The sequence below is a fragment of the Bradysia coprophila genome, unplaced genomic scaffold, assembly GCF_014529535.1.
Source record: "Bradysia coprophila strain Holo2 unplaced genomic scaffold, BU_Bcop_v1 contig_232, whole genome shotgun sequence".
NCBI classification, from domain to species: domain Eukaryota; kingdom Metazoa; phylum Arthropoda; class Insecta; order Diptera; family Sciaridae; genus Bradysia; species Bradysia coprophila.
In genome coordinates, this window is record NW_023503493.1 from 18527198 (window position 1) to 18547186 (window position 19989).

Here is a 19989-nt window from a genome sequence, read left to right on the forward strand (position 1 = left end):
GTAAATCAGTATATGGTTTTCAGTTTCGGAATCTCTTGGACAGCAGCGACCAAACAAGTTTGACGATGGATAGTAGAAAGTAGTCCACCAGGAGTCCAACGATACTACGGAAGCTTTTGGCCGTCGCTGTCCAAGGTTGTGACAGGAAATTGAGAAAATTCGACTACGTCGGAGAACTTCTAAGGGCTCCTCTGCCGCCATAAAGCCACTAAAAAACGAAAAACCTATCAGACCTTGTTACTACGGGTCTCTACTTTCTAACGATACCAAACACGCGTGGGTAGAGACTCGGCCGGTAAAAGAAAGAAACTTTATCATGCGTATGTTCAGAGTCACATCGTTTACATGCTACCGATCTACAGCCAGGGTAACGAATCAAAAACGGATGAACTGCAAACTATGCAAAATAAGTGCCTCAAAGCGTGCTTTCGACTTCTGAGAGACACTTCGATCACCTTTCTGTACAGCGTGAACATTCTCCCAATTCATCAACTTGCCATAGTGGAGAAAGTGGTGCATCTGCATCCTATGGTTAAATCATTGACGAAATATGGATTCGATATCCGACTCAAAAAAGACATTCATATGTGATCCTCAAGACGACGAAGTTGTGTGCATCTATTAAACGTTCACCCATCACAACAGCAGTCCATCACTGAGCTCAAAGTCATGAATGAAAGTGAGATGTTTTCTGCCATATCTCCCTTCGTTTTTGTGAATTGATTGTGGATAACTTCTGTGTGATATTTTATTCTAATTTTACCTTAGACGAAATTGAGAGTATTCTTACTGTGATAAAAATTTAATTTATATTTTGATTGACACGAAAATTTGATTTTTTTTAAATTGTATACTTTTTCGAAGAAGATTGTATTCCGCGCAATGATTATTATGGAATGATAAAATAAATGCTAATAAATGATTTTAAAAAAAATATGAAATTGGCAGCATGAAGTTAGGTGCAAATTTAGTTAGTTTCAGTGCGAGCATACATTATAGTCATTTTTTTTTTTAAATTAAGAATCAGACGTTTTTCCGCAAAACTCCGAAGGGGATGGAATTTATGATGGCTGATTCGTTTTCCTGAAAGTCATTTTTGTAATTGATGAGCAGAATAGAACAAACAAAAAATCAGAAAAATGTAATTCTTGAATTCACATTCGTGCTGTGTAAGTATAAATTGAACAATTGAAAGTTATCTCAAAAATTAGCCAAAATTAATGTGACCAGCAAAACATTTCTCATCCCATGTGTCCGACATAAATTCGTATTTATTTGCAAAACAAGAAACCGAAAATAATGCATTCCGTTCGTTTTGATTTATGTCCCACCTTAACTTTTGAGGTGTTAAATTAATGAACCTCCTTCAGTCCAACTTTAAAGTACAAAGGATGGGTTTGATGTGATTGGTACTATGGAATAGCTTTTGTGTTCCAGGCATTTATCCGGATGGTACATACAATTTGCGGAAAGCTTTCATTCTTTCACCAATGCAATTAGATTTCAACTCACAACAATTCAACATAAATAAATCCGAAAATTTCAGAAACAGACATCATGTTATAGTGTTGTCTGAGAGTACAAAACGTATAAGGGATTGCTTCTCATTGGATTTAATTAATTGAAAAATGAAATTATACGCTGCAATTAATAATACTACACACTATGAGTTGTTAAGAGTTTGTGCCATGGAATGAAAAGCCCTCCAATGTCACGTATGATTTTGAGCTGTGAATGGTAATGAAAACAATTTTGCTGAGTCTGTGTTTTGCTGAATTGCATACAAATAAAAACAAAACGAAAAGAAGAACAAAATGCATGTTGATAACAATGAATGGAAAATTATTTGTGGCTTCAATCATCACTTATTGGCATAACGTAATCATTAAATTATTTATTATTACATTAAAAATCAGCGTGTCTGGTGGATTGATATGTTGAAGCTTATTTTTTTGTTTCTAAAATGACTGAATCTGTTAATATTGCTCAAACTGTGCCTAGTGTTTGATATAAAATCTATTACTTCATTCTTTTTAACACATTTTTACTATAATAAGACGACATTAGCTAGAAGTTATCGCTGGTTATTGCTCGATAACCTGATTAGCCGCATCTGTGAGGTTACCTTTCCAATTCGAAATGTTTCCTTCTGGGAAAAAATATTAGGAATGCAGCTATACAAATTCCTATCTGAAAGATTTTCCAATGAATTAGAACGATTTGACCCACAAAAAATTTCGTATAACATTTAGGATCAAAGGCCTCCGAAAACGTTACATGTGAAATGTTAATCCTACAACGAAAATAAAACTTGCACTCATTTACTTCAATTGTCAACGTTACCTTTACCGAAAGCCACAAAAGTAAACTTAATTTCTTAATAATTTCGTTCAATGAATAGCATTGTTTAAAGTTCAATAGCTCCGTACTGTATTGGTACTATAAAAAAAACTTTCTATTTCCTATTTACAAAATCAGAACGATTAATAATTTGAAGCGATAAAATAACCACCAAAGATTATTTCCACATAATTAGGAAATAGTTTTGAGTCATGCGAGCTCGTACTACAGTTGTAAGCATTCAAATAAAAAAGAATCGCTGATAATTTCAGTCGTATAGTAAACTAAAGACGTAGCTTTGTTTTTACATTTTATTGCGGTTTAATTTTATTAAAAAGTAACATTCACTTGGTTGTGTTGATAAGAAATCTAATCGTGAAGGTCGTCCAAAAAACATTTGATTTTTCGAATTACGACTCTGATTTTGTTGCATGATTTGAGTTATCTATTTTCATGGTGATAATAGTTTGTGGTCGGTTTGTTTATGCTTATTTTGTTGTTATTACAACAGTCTCGATAACAAATTATAGCAAACCCCCTACTTCTTCGGAGTAATTTTGTCTGCAACAAAACAAACGAGCAAAACCATGTTATGGAATATAATCAATTTTCCAAGAAGCCGTAATTGTTTAAAGGAGGTTAGAAAAGGAGTTTATAAATCCATTTCATTTCGTTCTAATAGTTTTGTTGTCTGATCCAAACTGAACAGTTCGAACAATAATTCAATTTAAATGCGAACTTCATCCATCATTAACATTGTACTATATCGGCAATCATTCATTTTTTTTAAACACGCTTTCGATGCACCAAAACCAGAGCCAATTCTACTTCTTTCCCCGTTTCCTACCACAAAATACGTAGAATACTTAAAACCAATATCATGTTTTTCACCCTTTTACATCCGTTGCACCACATAATATAACGTCCACATCTCACTATTATGCACATTAAAATACATTTTTCCTGTATTGAGAAAAAAAGTACCAACAAAAAAAGTGGACTGGTGCTGTATGTACAAAAAACTGCATTCGATTCGCTCGACTGTACAAATCAGCAAAATAAAATGAAATTGTGTTGCATTTTCTGTGCTTTTTAATTTGGCGCTTAAAACTTATACAAAAACATTTCATAAAAATAGTGCATCGACCTGACAACGATCGATATAAATACATTAATCATTTTATTGCAAGTAACGAACGAAAATCCACCTTCATGTTTTCGGTTATTTGTTGTATAGGAATGGGTATTTTCCCGGTGATTATGTGGAAAATGTTCATTCCTAAAATGTTCAACTTGTTCTCTTCGTGCATTGTTCATGTGAAATGATTTGTGTTGCATAAATATTATACTCAGTTTCATTTATCTCGATTCGATCTACTTTATTGATGATGACGATCACATAACATTATGGCTTTTAAGCGAGACATCTTTGCTGCGCTTAGGAATCGATTGAACATTTTCAATAAATGTTATGACATAGATAAGATGATGACAAACATAGGTATCTAGTAGGGTTAAAACAAATGATACCAACATATTTGACTATAATGTTATACAGTGACAGATAGACCGTTTGTGTCAGTTACAGTCACAAAGGGTGTTGTAGTCTTCTTATCGAAAACTGAAATGAAAACAAACTGCATGGGAGATCAATCTTAATCATAAATATCCATAACAATAAGATGAGTACTACAATCAAATTTATTGTTTTTAGACTTTTTTATGATATTTGTATATTTCGAAAGCGCTTTTATAGCAGATATTTCATACGATTTACGAATACAAAACGAGCATATAAGTGAAGCTCAATATTAAAATTTTGCTGCTCCCCCTGAAAATATTGTACAATTGACAAACATCCTTTTTTAATAAAAACACATCTACTCTACTTACATCGACTATATAAACTGAAAATTGAAATGAACATAACGTATTTTAACAATAAAACGAACTATATATGGGATTGGAATATTATTCGAAAGATGGATAAATGTTCTTGAGAAACATATATTTGAAGGATTACAGTATATGGTATAGTATGGATGTGAGCTATAAAATTATAAACAATAACATTTATTTATTGGCGATATGGAAAGCGCATTTTAATGGTCCCTTATGTCATATGTGTATAGTACATGTGTGTTACGTAGCGGAAAAGCCACTTTTTATCATTTTTAATACTCGTAAATATAATATGGAACGTTGCAAAGCATTAAATTTGACGAAAAATATAAACCAAAGTGTGTGTGCAGACAATATAATTGTTTATGGCGATCTTAAAAATAATATTTTTGTTGGTAATAACTGCCGCTTTTTCATATTTTCTTTTTAACTTCACTTACATCGAACAAATAAAATTGTCGCATTAAATGCAAAAAACGTTATTGCATTAAAAATGGTTTCACATTCATAAGTTGCGATAAGGGGATTTGAAAAACTGATATTATCAAACGACAGCAAACGGTTTTTCAAACTCTTATCTCCAAGAAAATACAGGGCTGATTGAAAAACTAATTACTGTTCCGGAGTCCTGAGATCTTGTGCTACACGAAGGCTCGAGTGAAAAATTATATTCTGTTGCCATTGGCTTTGTTTTAGCGACATCTTTCAGTGAAATAGTAAATCATACTCTATCGGTAGAGTTGACATAGAACAGAGGAAAGAAAACTGATACCGGAATCCCTCTCCTGGCTTATAGCCTAAAAAATAAAAAAAATTGAAATTCGAAAGAACAACAAAAATGATTTTTGCAATTATGACAGCTGTTCATATTTGTCAAAAATGTAACGCAACCAACCATGGAATGTCCCATATAGGAATATAGGAACATAGGGCGTCAATAGGATGGAAAAACGAATTGGTAGTCTACCAACCACAAATCTTTTGTTATAAATAAATCGTTACCAAGCTGAATTTTAAAACATGTGTGGAATGTCGTCAGTGGAAAAGCCACACTAAACACCCCGCACAGATATAATGGAATTCTTTTGTTTGTAATTTTTTTTGTTTCCATGTTACTGGAATTTTTGACCCTGATAAAAACGCCAATCATATGAACATGGTTAGTTTCCTTGGTATTTCCTTACCACTGTTTGTGTTGCTGAATAAATAAAACATAAAAATTTAACTCCCTGCCAAGCCGTTTATAGACGATTAGAGGGTCTAATAAATTTCACTGGTAATTGAATTGTCAAAAATGTTATAATTTATTATATTTTGTGGTGATAGAAGTAAACAGAAAATATTTATCGAAAATGTACATACAACAACAGACGATTTAAATGAATTTTGATATATAACTGCAGGCTAGTACAATATACACAATCTAGTAACAATATATTCTATTGTGTACCTATATTAAGCCTCTCTTTACCACATTAGTGTGCCTATGGTGTTAGCCGGAGTTTATATTTAATCCGTATAACATTGTAATGTCAATCAATAACATTTTGATGAATGTTTGTTGTTTATTTACACGGTTTTTGATCGTATTTAGTTGGCAGACTTCAACAACATACATTATAATCATTTTGGGACCATTTATTTGTGAACATATGCAATGTATCCACTCTACAGCCACATTTAATATGTGATATTTGGATGGGTGGTGCACATTATTTATGCATCCGTAACAAAGGAGTTTTTGTTTTTCAATCTCTCAAAAACTTTGCATTTTCAACTAATCTAAACTTGTCACACTTGAGCTTGGTTTTTGGATGAGCTACACATGTTTATAGAAAATTAATCAACAAACATACTCATCGTGGTATTTATGCCTTAGATATGCTCAACATTTCTTTCTTCTCCTTCTATTTGAAAAGTCAATTCAGAAATAACTACTTGTTGATAACGTGAATAAACACTATTTTCACACCAGACTGTATGGCAGCACAAAACATTCAACAATTTAAATGTTTTTTTTTTTGAGGAAGTTATCGCTGTTTTTCTTCGTTTAGGTGAGCAAATGCTTTTCGATGTTGGTAAAATAGAAATTATGTTTTTAATGTTTTTCATTACATCTAATTATTAAGGGTACATCGACGAAGGATCCTTTAGGAATAAAAAATTGTTTTAATTCCTTGTGCAATTAGCCAGCCTCAATACTCAATACTTTGCTTTATTCTACGGCATCATTCGATGATGTTTGCTGCAGTAGAAAAGTTCAATAAGAAGTAAATCATATCATTTCCGATTGGTTAAGTGAGCAAAAAAAAGAAACGAATTTGAAAAACATCATTTACGTCTAGACACGAAATTATAACTGTTTATTACACGTTAACTTTTGTGCGATGACACTCGTGAGTATTAATTGTACATGACGTTTTCTTCGATTGCAGTTCTCATAATAAATGTTAAAAACATTTATATACTTACCGAGTTGCGATCATCATATAGTTTATATGTCTTATACAAACTCAACCTGCTAATTTTATAAAAATTAAAAATAAACAAGAACTTGGACTATCAAATCATCTCAAAAGTCATTGAACTACTGAATGTATAACAAATACAAAGGCAGCCCTGTTAGTTTCTTTAAACGTTTAAGGCTATTGAATATCCCTAGTTATAAAATGATTTCTTTTCTTCTTCTTTTATGTTCTACCTCTTATCCGCACGTATAAGCAAAATGCACAGTTGAATAATTTTACCCCAATAGGTCTTGTATGCCATACAATTTATGGTGATGGCAATGGTCATCTGATGGCATTTTTAATGAAATGCAAAACATTTTTTATGAAATGAACGTACCGTCACTTCGCATGATTATCTCCGTTTGGCCTACTTTTTAGATTTGCATTCAGAAATCCTTGACAACTTCAAAGGAAAGGAAGTTGCGAATATCTTAACTAAAATTTACATATTCTTATTATGAATTACAATCAGTTATATCCCAGTCCCATTAAAAAAAACAGCAGTGTTTCTTCTTTGCAAGTATATGTCCACAAAACAATATATCAGTAGATTTTATTTATATGTCAAGTGGTTTCATAATATTTGTCCTTGCTGGGGTCAGTGACCCAAATGCAACTATAGAGTGAGTCACCCTTCGGCGTGTAAGTCGCAGCGGTTATGTACTTCAAAGAAATTCAACCGCCGTTGCACTTACAAAGTTATGAACCTATCTAAGGGTTTGTGCTATTATGTTTTGTATACACATATTCAAATGATTCCACGGTTCAATGATCGATTACAGCACCATACCGCAGGTAATACACAAATATATGGCATGACGTGAAGTATAATTTATGTACAGCAAGATGCGTTTATGATGATTTATAATTACATAACATTGTATACGCACTCACGTAACGGATGCAACATTCTAAGCTGTGTCTTTAAGAATTTTAGTTAAAATTTAATCGCCCAAAACCACTTACAGTGGAGGTGTGACGCAAGTCCTGTTATCCACTTACAAAAGAACTGATATCGGTGTAGGTGACGCTTACAGATTCGACATGCAAAAAGATATGCATCGCAAATGGCAGCTGATGAATAAAGCACGCGAAAGTTTAATCAACAAAAATTTTGCCCGAAAATTTTAAGGAAGAAAATTATAACAAAAAAAAAAATTATAACAAAAAAATAATTGCGTCAAAAAGTGGCAGATCATATTGTGCAGTTTGAACGAAAATATTTTTCTTACAAAACTGTATAACTTTGTGTTTGATCTGAACCTTCCAGCTTTCATTTGACGAAAATCGAAAATTTTACGAAATTAAAAAATCGAAAATTTGACAGAATTCGAAAATTTGACTATAATAAAAAATTTGACAAAAATCAAAAATTTGACGAAAATCGAAAATTTGACAAAAATCAAAAATTTGACGAAAATCAAAAAGTTGATGAAAATGGAAAATTTGACGAAAATCAAAAAGTTAATGAAAATGGAAAATTTGACGAAAATCGAAAATTGGACGAAAATCAAAAATTTAACGCACTTAAAACGTTCATAGCTGCAAAATAAGCGACTTTTTAGGTAGACTAGAATCTAAAACTCTATAAATTTGTCTTTTAAACGAGGTTTCTATCTGCAGTATTTTCCGAGTTATGGCTGACATAGCTCGCACTTAAAACGCTCAGTCCTACAGAAAAACCATTTTATCAAATTTTTCAGTGTGAACGGACCTGCGTCACGGCCCTTGACTAACGTAGGGCCATGATGCCCCCCTACATTTGCATAATAAGATATCCTTTATTGTATAGCCACATGATTTCATAATAATTTCGTAATCATTTATGTTGTTTAATAGTTATTACAAGATAATGATCAACGTTTAACTTTAACAATCAAGTTAAAGGTGTTGCCTGTGAGGAGACGTTTTTAATCGAACTATTGTAATGTGAAATTTGAACCAATCATTGAATAAATTGATTATGCATTGTGTTATATTTTCTATGAAACAAAATTCTTTCATTTTATGTAGCTAATCTGCTTCAAGCAAGGTTTTCAAGCATAATTTGTGATTTGTACGCATCAATTTTTTCGCTTGTTTCAGATTAAAAAAATTTGTATGCAAAAATCTAGCTAAGAATTTCGCATTTTATCTTCGTTAAATGTTAGATTTATGGATGTGACTGATTTACACAAAATCAATGTATGAACACTTGAACACTGTTCATTGAACAGGTGATATCTAAACGTTGAAATAAATTTTTGTGGGATAGGCCAAGGCCATGTACGAACCTGATGTTGGGTTGAAAATGAATTATATACTCACTCACAGAACTTCATACTATTTGTCAAAAGAAACCTTAAAAAAACAAAAAGAATAGAATGGAAGCTAGCAGAGTATGTAAAGGAATGAATGTCGAAAGGAAACTCTTGTAGAATCCTTTAATCTTAATCTCATCAGTTCTACTTGGAACTTTCAAGTTACGGAAATGTACGAAATAGATAGAGGAGGTCGAAGTTTGTGTATAAAAAATACAAAGATTTTCGTGAGCAACTTAAATATAATCCGAAAGCAAATCATTTTTTTTTTCGTTTTGATAAGACGACAACACTTACATAGAGCCGTAGTGTGACATCAACCGAAAATGACATAAAGTAGCATGTTATTTATATTCTGATATGTATACTAAATATCATGTGCACATGTTCTAACATGTTCTCGGTATTGATAACTGAAATATACACAGCGTTTATGTTGCACTTGCACACTTTGTGCACGATTATTTGACTCCTTTTTTCAGTGAACTGTCAGGCAACAATAAATTAAAGCAATATACTCATGCCTCTGCCCCATTACAACCTGACCATCTGGTTTCAGTTTTACTTTTATTTTGTTTACGTTTATCTTATTCGTTGTACGATTTCATGCTGCGCTGCTGTTTTATATGCATCGTGAATTGAGAAAATATATCGCTACGAAACAACTCATAGCCTTATTTATTTACGAACAAGAAGTAGTATAGATCTATAGACGTAATATAAACAAGAAAATTGATCTGCAATTTCATCATCGAAAATTTGTTTAATTCAAATTGTAGGAAGGTTAAATCAATTACTATAATATTGTGGATTGGCTTGTGCTACCTGACTTTATATGATTTGTTTTCATGAATTTATTTTCGAGTTAATAGATTTTGCTCTCTATAACATGCATATATGCACTCTATTATGGTTGAGAAAAAAAAAGAAACAATGGCGAGTGTTATGGTCAGTTTCATATGCATGTGGCTGGTACAGGAAAATGTAAACATGATTTTTGGTATTACACTTTCGGTTATAACAGACCTACGTAGCATAGCAAATTTCGTTATTGAATTATAAGATTGGATGCATACACTACACAGTAAATTGTATTTTTACATTTTTGTTTTAAAATGTATATAAAACCTTGTGGCGCACGAAATACTTGACGATAAATTGGAATATAAACACGGAAAATTCAGCAAATTCGACATTTGTTGTGTGCTGAATATATTTGCTGCAGACTGAATAATGTTCCCGGGTGCTGTATTACAATAAACATGTAATATGAATATTTTCAAAATATAGTTCCGGCAACAATATTATTCAGCTCGTAGGAATATTGTGAGGTTCCCAGGTATATATTTGCTGTGTGCTGAATTATATCTTCAAATTAGGTGTGGGATGTATTACTGAACTATACCTGCATGCCGAATATTGACTAAATTGTACTATCGAACTATACCTGCATACTGAATATTGATTAAATGAATAAAGTCGTCTGTATTTAGAATGGAATATGCAACAATAAATTTATTGTTTTAATGAAATAAAAGGAAGATCTCAAGAACATACGCATAAAGATGATTATCAAATCTAATTTTATTCCTTAATTTAAAGTTATTTCTATTTTTACCGAATTAATATGCAATGATAATGTTACATTTATGTATTTCAATAGAAATTTTGACGAACGAACTTTCAAATCCATTTGCGGTGTTAAAGGCTTTTGAAATGTTAACAGAAATAATTGTTGGTATTCAGCAATTAATTCGCGTAATAGATGCTCACTATTAATGTGAACAGTTTTTTTGTAGAACGATTGAAAAAAACCTCTAATTCAGAACCAGGCTCAGAATTAAAATAATAATATCCGATGACATTGCTTATTGGGAAGAAGTACTACATTTCATAGAAAATAAATTCAATTAAATGTTGTTGCATAACCCATTCTAAATACGGACGACTTTATTCATTTAGTCAATATTCAGCATGCAGGTATAAATATGCCTGTGTGCTGCATAAAGCAAAGTAACAACGGTTTGAAATAAGACTGCCACTATATGCAAGCAGTATAGCAGCAGTGGTAAAGTCGTTGGCAGTCAGAAACTGAGGTTAAGCATCGATGGTCGCGGTCCGTACTTGGGTGGGTGACCGGAAAAAACGTAAGCAAAAAAAATTCTGTTAGCAATTTAATATGATGAATTTAAATATAAATCTACGGCTAATAACAAATAATAATAATAAAATTGAAAAAAAAAAAAAATTGAAAAAGTTTTTTTGTTTTTTTTTTGCTAACGCAAATAAAATTGATAAAGATAATTAAATCAATTTCTTCTATTAAACGATAAATTAGGTTGTTTATTGAATTGAAAAAAAATGGCGTCATTTTATATTATAAAACAGGCATACAGCTAAGACCTGCACGCTGAAAAATAATATCCAGCACACAACAACAATATTCATTAGGCGGGCATTGTATGATCCTCAGATCAATATGCAGCACACAACTAATGTTCGATAATCGTGAAGCTGTTCCCGATTTCTTCGTCTGGGGTGCATATATGAGTTTTCCGTGAATAATTAAATAGCCTCAATACAAACAACACACTCTCTACGGATAATAGCGGCAGAGTCAAAATGACCCAAAATTTTATCGGCTAAATTCGAAGTTTTTGGACAAAATGATGTATGGACGACTTGTTCATTATCAAAAATAAGGGGCACCTTCCATCCATCACTCTTCGATTGGACCACGGGTACCACCCGAAACCACCTGGAACCACTTGCAAAAATCAAGCAAAATTTCGACTCTGCCGCTATTATCCGTAGAGTGTGTTGTTTGTATTGAGGCTATTTATAAATAATAATTGCATGTACACAATGTCAAGACAAGGATTATTTGATCAACCGTCAAATTCAAATTCTATCATGTAAATAATCAACTGAAGAAAATTAATTGGAAACGTTTTTTGTGATTTGTTATCGACCATTATTGCTTTTAAATATAATCTTACGAAAGCCTTTCGACGTAGCTAGAATTATCAGCAATAATACAGTTTATAAAACAGAATCAGCGTCAGAAGTGGATGCATGGTTGCTATTGACATAAAGTTCAGCCAGTGAGCAACTTCTACACACATCTTCATACAAGACGTTCTCAACGATTACTTATAATTTCCAACTTATAAGTTCATCTATAATTTACGTCATTTTGCGCAAACTGTGTAATATTCAATTTTTATTGTAATACACGAATACTAAAGACTTATTTATTCCAACGAAGTTCTTACCATTATTACATTCAACAATCGAAACTGATTTATTGACGCAAAGATCTAAACCGATTGTCAGTCTTGCAGACAAATATTTTTTTATGCGCGACACGACACCAGTTGTGCAGCGCGTAGTATACGATTTGTAAAAATATAAAAATTATTTTTTAATAAAGAGCCATAAAATGAAATAATATTGTGCGCGATATAATACGTACTTAAATATGTATCGCTTAAGAGTACTACTCATGGTTATAAAAGGTTGTTACCCTTATAACAGCACTATAACAGAAGAGAGCACGTCCACCTCGTGAAAAGCAATAGAGCAATATACTGAACGGATTATTATTTGGTTATGTTACAGTGTAGGTTATGTTCACAAATTAATTGGTTAATATTGGTTAATAATTGTACGCTACATGCGTGCATTTAATACGATTTAGTCAGATTAAATTAATTTGGTAAATTTTAAATTAAATGGTAAATCCTCCAATTTCATAAATAATGTACCTTGAAGTGACTACAGCCAATATATAAATAAAATTAATCAATTTATAAATGAGTCAGATGTGATTACACATTTACAAAACATAATTACATGGAAGAGGTTGATCGAGAAAATAAATCGAATCAAAAGGATCACTTTATCTACGAAGATTAATTCAGCTACAAGTTTGATGTTCTGCAATGCTCATTAAAAACTAAATTTTCTTCACTTCATTGGATCAATCCAACCGATTATAAATTTAATAAAAATCTTCCTAATTTTCGTTGATTTTTATTTAATTCAAATAAATCATAGAAATATACTTACATGTCACTATGAGTAAATACTCTTGACATTTGCCCCACCATTATTTTGATGATGATAAATAATATGTTACATAGCATCGTTACATAGCCAAAGGCCTATTTATACATCAATTTAACCGACAATATTAGTTATATACACGTTGTACCGATAAAAACTATAAACAAATCATGACGCGTCTCTTCTTGAACTACTTCATATTGTGCCTTTTTTTTCGTAAAACCAATACAGACGCAAGACTCGAAGCGCGTGAATATAGAAAAGGAAAACTTATCGTCTCTTTAAATACTAAACACAAAGTTCCCCTCAACTTATCGTTTGTTTCATATACCATCAGAAAACTCATTCCCCATTTTCGTTTGTCCTTCTCTCACCGACATATCCACTCACTCACTAACTGCACAAAATATATACGTTCAAACCGAGTCGTTCATATAGCGATTTACCTAACAAAATGCAACAATTTTATTAGGCTGTGTGCAGTTCCTTGTATATACAGTTTTGTTACTCGGTGGATTAGGTTTTTGTCAGTAAAGTCAGTTTGTTACGAACAGCGAAGCGAGTGAGACGATTCTAGTGTATTTCACTTATATAGAGTGTGGTTTTTAATATTACGTGTGTAAAGCGCCAAACTTGTTGATTGTTTAATAAGTACGAATGAATTAATTTTGATACACAGTCGATATGTTTCTTGATGTAACTGAAACATCTCAAGCACGTCTAGACACTAATTTGACTGGCATTAACTGTAAAAAATAGATTAACATACATTGATTGATATTTTTTATATATTTGAGTGTGTTTAAGTTTCAATCACAACCAAAAAAAGACTAGAACACTTGTGAACTGAATTCGTTTGAAAGACCAATTGTGCGAATTTAACAAACAACAATTAGAGAACAATTAAATAAAGAGAAGGAAAAGAAAAAAGAAAAACTTTTAAGAGACAAATAAATGGAAAATCGAAGACATTAAAAATAAATTGAGTGAAATTTTTCTGAAGGAAACACAACATAAAAAACATTTAAAATTGTGAAAACAAATTTGAAGTACCACCAATTCTATATTAAATCAATTCTAAAACGAAATACGCTTCTTTTGTAAGCAAAACGACAGACAAGTCAAAGTTTATTTTGCAAAATATCCGGAAAAAATCATTACAATGGCTGTGCCCTTCTATTTGCCCGATGAGGAACACAAAAATGGTTCATCATCTCAACCCCAAAGTACTACCAAATCGGCACCGATGCCGACGCCGACCCAGAGTCTGACAAATGAACAGTTGGTCCAAGCCTTGTACGAAACATTGTCAATGTATTCCGCCAGTTTACTATTGCGTAAGTTAAAAAATATTTTTGTTTAAAAAATATATATTTATAATATGGGGTGATATGTATAAATAAGAATGCGCGCACTTGGTTCTAACATTAACATCAAAGAAACACTCGAAATCTTCATCTCTCCTAATTCCTGTCTGACTCTTTTGTCGTTAAACTTTAACTAAATGTAGGTGTTGCGAACATCTCAATCAATTTAGATCGCAATAGAACAATGAATTAGTGTGAATCAGAGTAATCGCAGGTCAACAATAACATTGACTCTTGACTAACCAAGAACCTGATGATTAATAATTCGATAGGGTCTGTAAGACTTAATTTTAAAATGTAAGAACCATTACACACATCACTTAATGTTGAAATAGCACAATAAATATCAACATACCTAATGAAAGTAGAATAGTCACTGAAGTCACTCATGTAATCCCAAAATCTAACCATTCTTCTTTCCATATTTTTTTTCAGTCAACATCATAAGTCACGGAAATAGACAAAGATGCCGATGTCATAGAAGTTCTGTTCAACGATAATAACGAAAATCCCGAGAATGTTCTATTGTTTAACGCCATTTGATTGGGGAGTTGTATATCGATCGGAATTGGAATATTTCAACAACAATCCCATAAACGGTAAAAAAGACGGTAATAAGACGTACGAAAGTGGCTGTATCCGTGCGATCGGACATGATGTACCGAAATTCCGTTTTGCGACAATCTTTCCGACTGTCTCTCTGACTTTCCGTCAATCACGAAAAACGAATCATGTTGACGTAGTTGGACGGCGAGAGAGGGAGCTGTTCAACTTGGCTATTCAATTGGGAAAATTAATAAATTGAGTAATTATTATATCAACATTCTGCTGAGCTATCGCAATTGTCCCAATTGTCCAGTCTTTGATTGATGATTTGTAAAATGTTTCTGTAAAATAAAATCGCCAATTATGACAACTGGAGTGTTTCAATTGAATTTATTGCGGTATGCGTAGGGCGACTCTCAGGATGTGGATGATGACAAAATACATCAAATAGAAATGTACACAAGGCCAGACTACATGTATGTTCCTTGTTAGGTAAGTATAGTAAACTGAAAGGAGTTCTTTTTTACGCATTCTTTAAATTCTATTAAGAAAAGGACCATAAGGTACAATTGGACCGACTGTATAAATCTTAAATTTTGGTTAATGTTGTTTCGTTTGATTACACAAAGCATTGATTATTGATTTGAGAACTGTGGGTTTTGTTGAAAACGTATAGGTGAGCTGTTTCCTGATGGAGCACGGGGTCTCAGGGGTATACTGGATGCAATGTCAAATATTTGTTAAGAGTCTTCAATTTTTGGGAAATGAGGGACATAATTTTGCTGCACAAAATCTTAAACTTGTCAAGAAAACTCTAGTGAAAATAAATATGACAACGTGAAAAAACAAAAATCAAAACTCACTGGCGATCCCACTTGTCCAACGGACAAAATGTGCACCCATTTTGTCTAGACATTGTTACACACTTTCTTTATTCATTTTTATAAACCTTTTGTATCAGAATATGAAACAAATTCCAACCATGGAGTGGCTTCTATTTTTAACAAAAGTTACTCTAATCTATTTAACCATGGAAACTGGCCTGATTCAGGAGAAACAGGAGAAAGATAACTTAGCTTAGCGAACTTAAACTAAACCAATCTCACACAAATACAAAAGAAAAATCACAGAATATAATAGACTTAATCTAACTTCTTCAAATCCCCTTCGAACGTTCCCATTATACAAGCGGCGTTAGAACGTTGCAGTGCAATAGAGATTCTTTGCTTCAAATACATCTTCGATTTTTTTTTTTTCGTTTTTCATTTTTTGCTAACAACTTTCCCAAGATGTCAATGAATTGAATTGCTTCAGTACACCATGGACATATAGTCTCCAAAGCGCAGTTGTAGTCAGACACCATTGTCTCATCTGATAAATCTGAGTACATCGAGGTGACGAGATTAATGACTGAAGACACTGAACTAAGGAATGTAGGTAGACATATTTCCGATGCTCTCCTGATGCCAAGATCACCACTTCTAACTGGTAACGATATCATAGACCATTTCTGATCATAGAACTCGGAATTAAAGATTGACTGAAGTGTATTCTTGATATCTTCGTCTATATTGTGCAGCAAATGTTCGTATTTGAAATACGCGGATGTCCTGAGCAAGTAAGTTAACTTCGGAATAGCGAAGCAATTCTTAAGTATGAAGTATGCAATGTGATGATTTAATTGTCTTAGTCTTTCGAACATCAATTTCATCTTATCGTGAATTTTGATGAAGATTCGCTCCATTGCTTCTTCAGTTATAGGTGCACCTAATAATTCCAAATCATTTTTTAAAATTTTAATACCAGGTTAAACTGCGTCGAAGTGCTCTGTTATGGAGCAAGTTCACATTTCGTCGGATTTATTTCCAGACCAATTTTCTTACACTCTGTGATCAAACGTTTAAAGTCATTCAAAACCACGTCTGATTCACCACCCTGAGTGCCATCATCCAGATACCAGATGTTCAGCTCTGACATTAGCATCTCAATGATTGGTTGAATGCATAAAGAAAATGCCATTGGGCCACAAGGGTCTCCTTGTTGAGCACCGACTTGAGATGGAATCTGTTTATATCCAAAGAATAAGCAAGGCGTTGAAGAATAACACTGCCAAATAAATGCATAAATTGAAGGTGCTCGTTCTTTGATTGTTTTCAGAAGCACATCTCTTTCTACACAATTAAAAGCGTTTTTAAAATCAACTTTAAGAATGATCTTACGACTCTTTCTATTCCTTGAAACATAAGAACGACAGCAGTACCGGACTGGCTTGAAAAAGCCCATCGGGGGCTCCATGCAACTCAATTTAAAAACGCCCACAAATCAAAAATTCTCATACAAAAATCCAAAGGCCCATCGGGAATCCCCCGAATTCACCGTATGGCCAGTCCGGGCCTGAACGACAGGCATATATTGCAGCTTCACAACCACCTTTTGTATTGAATCCAATTTGTTTCGGCCTTAAATACTCTCCAATTTCTTCTTTCACACCACCACAAGCAATTTTTGCCGTTATCCTTCGAAACGTTGAGCCAATGGCAATTGGTCGTAAACCACCGTCTTTCTTTGTCAAAGCGCACAACCTTGCTCCGTATACGAGCAAATACTTTTCAAAACTTTTCCACTCAACATTAAATTACACACAGTATTTTGCGTGGAAGCTGATTTAATTGATTTATTGATTTGAAAAGTATGATCAATCAACTTACAACTTAAATCTGACGAAGCTTTTAGTCTGAAAATAAATACATTGCGAAATAAATACTATTAGAATTTGCAACGTTTCAAAAAAAAATTGTAATGAAAGAACTCCGACGAGATCTCCACGCACTTACGTAGTTGCACATCACAGAAGTGCATTTCATGACATATAATGATCCATTTATAATTTTACACGCGTGACGTGATGCGTACACATTAGGCACACATCATTTCCCAATACGACAACCTTTTCATACGATTGCAAACAAAAAAGTCACTCCCCCTGAAGATTTTAATTAGAAACTGCCTCTGGAGGAATGTATGAATATTTCATAACGATTCATTGATCATTATAGAAATATAAAAAAAAATCTCTCGACACACATCACCAAAGTAACATAAAAAACTGAGTAAATGTAAGCTTAAATGGGGGGATATTTAGTAACGGTTTAATGCATCATACGAATGCAATCCGAACGTCCCATTTACCCACTGACATATTAGACGAGATGATGTGGGGCTTTTCAGAATTTTATATTGTGAACATGCACTTACCATCATCGTCGTATACACCATAGTGAACCATTGAATAATGCGTCTGGGAATGGAGAAAAAGGGTTGACGCATTGTTTGCAATTAAAAGAATGATGTGTGCGTATAATCCATCCGTGTGTGGTGCACAATCAAACTAGATGTACAGAGCACAAAGGAAAGTTCATTGACCTAGCTCCAAGAGATTTGCACAAAATGAATGCATTTACACAAAAGTTTCATGCGAAAGACACAAGATTGTCCCCACACTTGTTTTATAAAAAATACAAATGATGTGTTAAAAGTATAATGTGCCGCATTCTATTCTTTGCAACAAAGGGTGATAATGTTCCAAAGGACATGGATCTTGTTGATGATTTCAGCACTTGTCAGCGAATTTTCTTTAGCTGAATATGGTTCCTGTAAACTAGTACGTCCCATGCCCTATATACAAATATTCATTCAAAAGTGCTGTGTATAGTAAACGGTAGCTGTGAATGCTCGAATCAAAAGTTTAACTAAATTTTACTGAATTATGGACAGAATTCTAGTCTCTGGTATCATTTCAGCAAATTTTCCTTCTTACGCAATCCAACGAGCATAATTCGCTAGAGAAAATGAAGATGGATTTTCTTTGAAACCCGATTTTTCTAAGCTTTGATGCAGAATACAGATTCCATTAATGGAAATATGATCCTTCGTTACGCTGAACTTAAACAACGAACAAGTATGCGGGCGAGCCCCCATGATATTTCCATTTTTCCCTTTTACTTTTCATTTACTATAAAGTAACTACTGACTGTTTTATCCATTGAAAATGATGTCAGTTTAGTAATTTATTCTATTTTATTAACATTACTTACGCCAATTATGCATTTTTATAATGCGTGTTGAACGAACAACAGTGGTAATGGAAATTAATTTTGGATTTTTCAAATAATATTTTTACAATTTCCATTTCACTTCTGATGTACAATTATTGCTTCCAACATTTATCATTTTAAAAAGCCAACACATGAACATTATGACACTGTAACACCATCGTATCACGTTGAACGTCATAATTGAAATCAACGCCCTAATTTGTGTGCCATGCACCGAGTTATACACACTACACTTTCAATATCTACCAAATGGAAACCCCGATATCTACTCGAACATTTATACTATTATCTTATAAAGAACCCCAATCCCACATATGAATAGCTGAATTGAAAGAAAAAAATCCACTCAAGCAGAAGAATCTGCAATAAGCTAATTGCTGTTGAATGTTTCTGCCTGGCCTGTTTAACGGATGACGGGTGGATGAAGACAAATTAAATCATTGATGAAGAGCGATGGGTTATCGGTGAAATTAATTCAATTTTTTATCCAGATGAGAAAAGTGATACGTAATTTTTGTGAAGCAAATAGCGGAAAGGAAAAATGTAATTAATCTAATGTTTCTAGGTAAACGAACAATGTTGCTATGAATGTGGGTCCATCATATTAGTCACACCACGAAAACAATTGTGACGTTGAGTGTAGAAAATATTCTCGCAATTTCGCGTGGATAATTTAGAAGTCCTTTTTTTCTTCATGTGGAATAGCTAGAGGACTGATACACCATTCGAGGTATGGAGAGTAGTCAGAGTCAGTCATCATGCATTGTCTTCTTTAGAGTTATGTCATAGCAGTTAACGACATTAACGACATTATAGCATGCACTAAAAGTGGTTTGAAACC

General features: G+C 33.1%; 1 long non-coding RNA gene across 1 annotated transcript in view; it reads right to left on the reverse strand.

Annotated features, from left to right (window-relative positions):
- LOC119077164 overlaps window positions 1–19989 on the reverse strand; it is a 78945-nt gene that overhangs the window by 18778 nt on the left and 40178 nt on the right. The gene's annotated exons all lie outside the window — the stretch shown is intronic.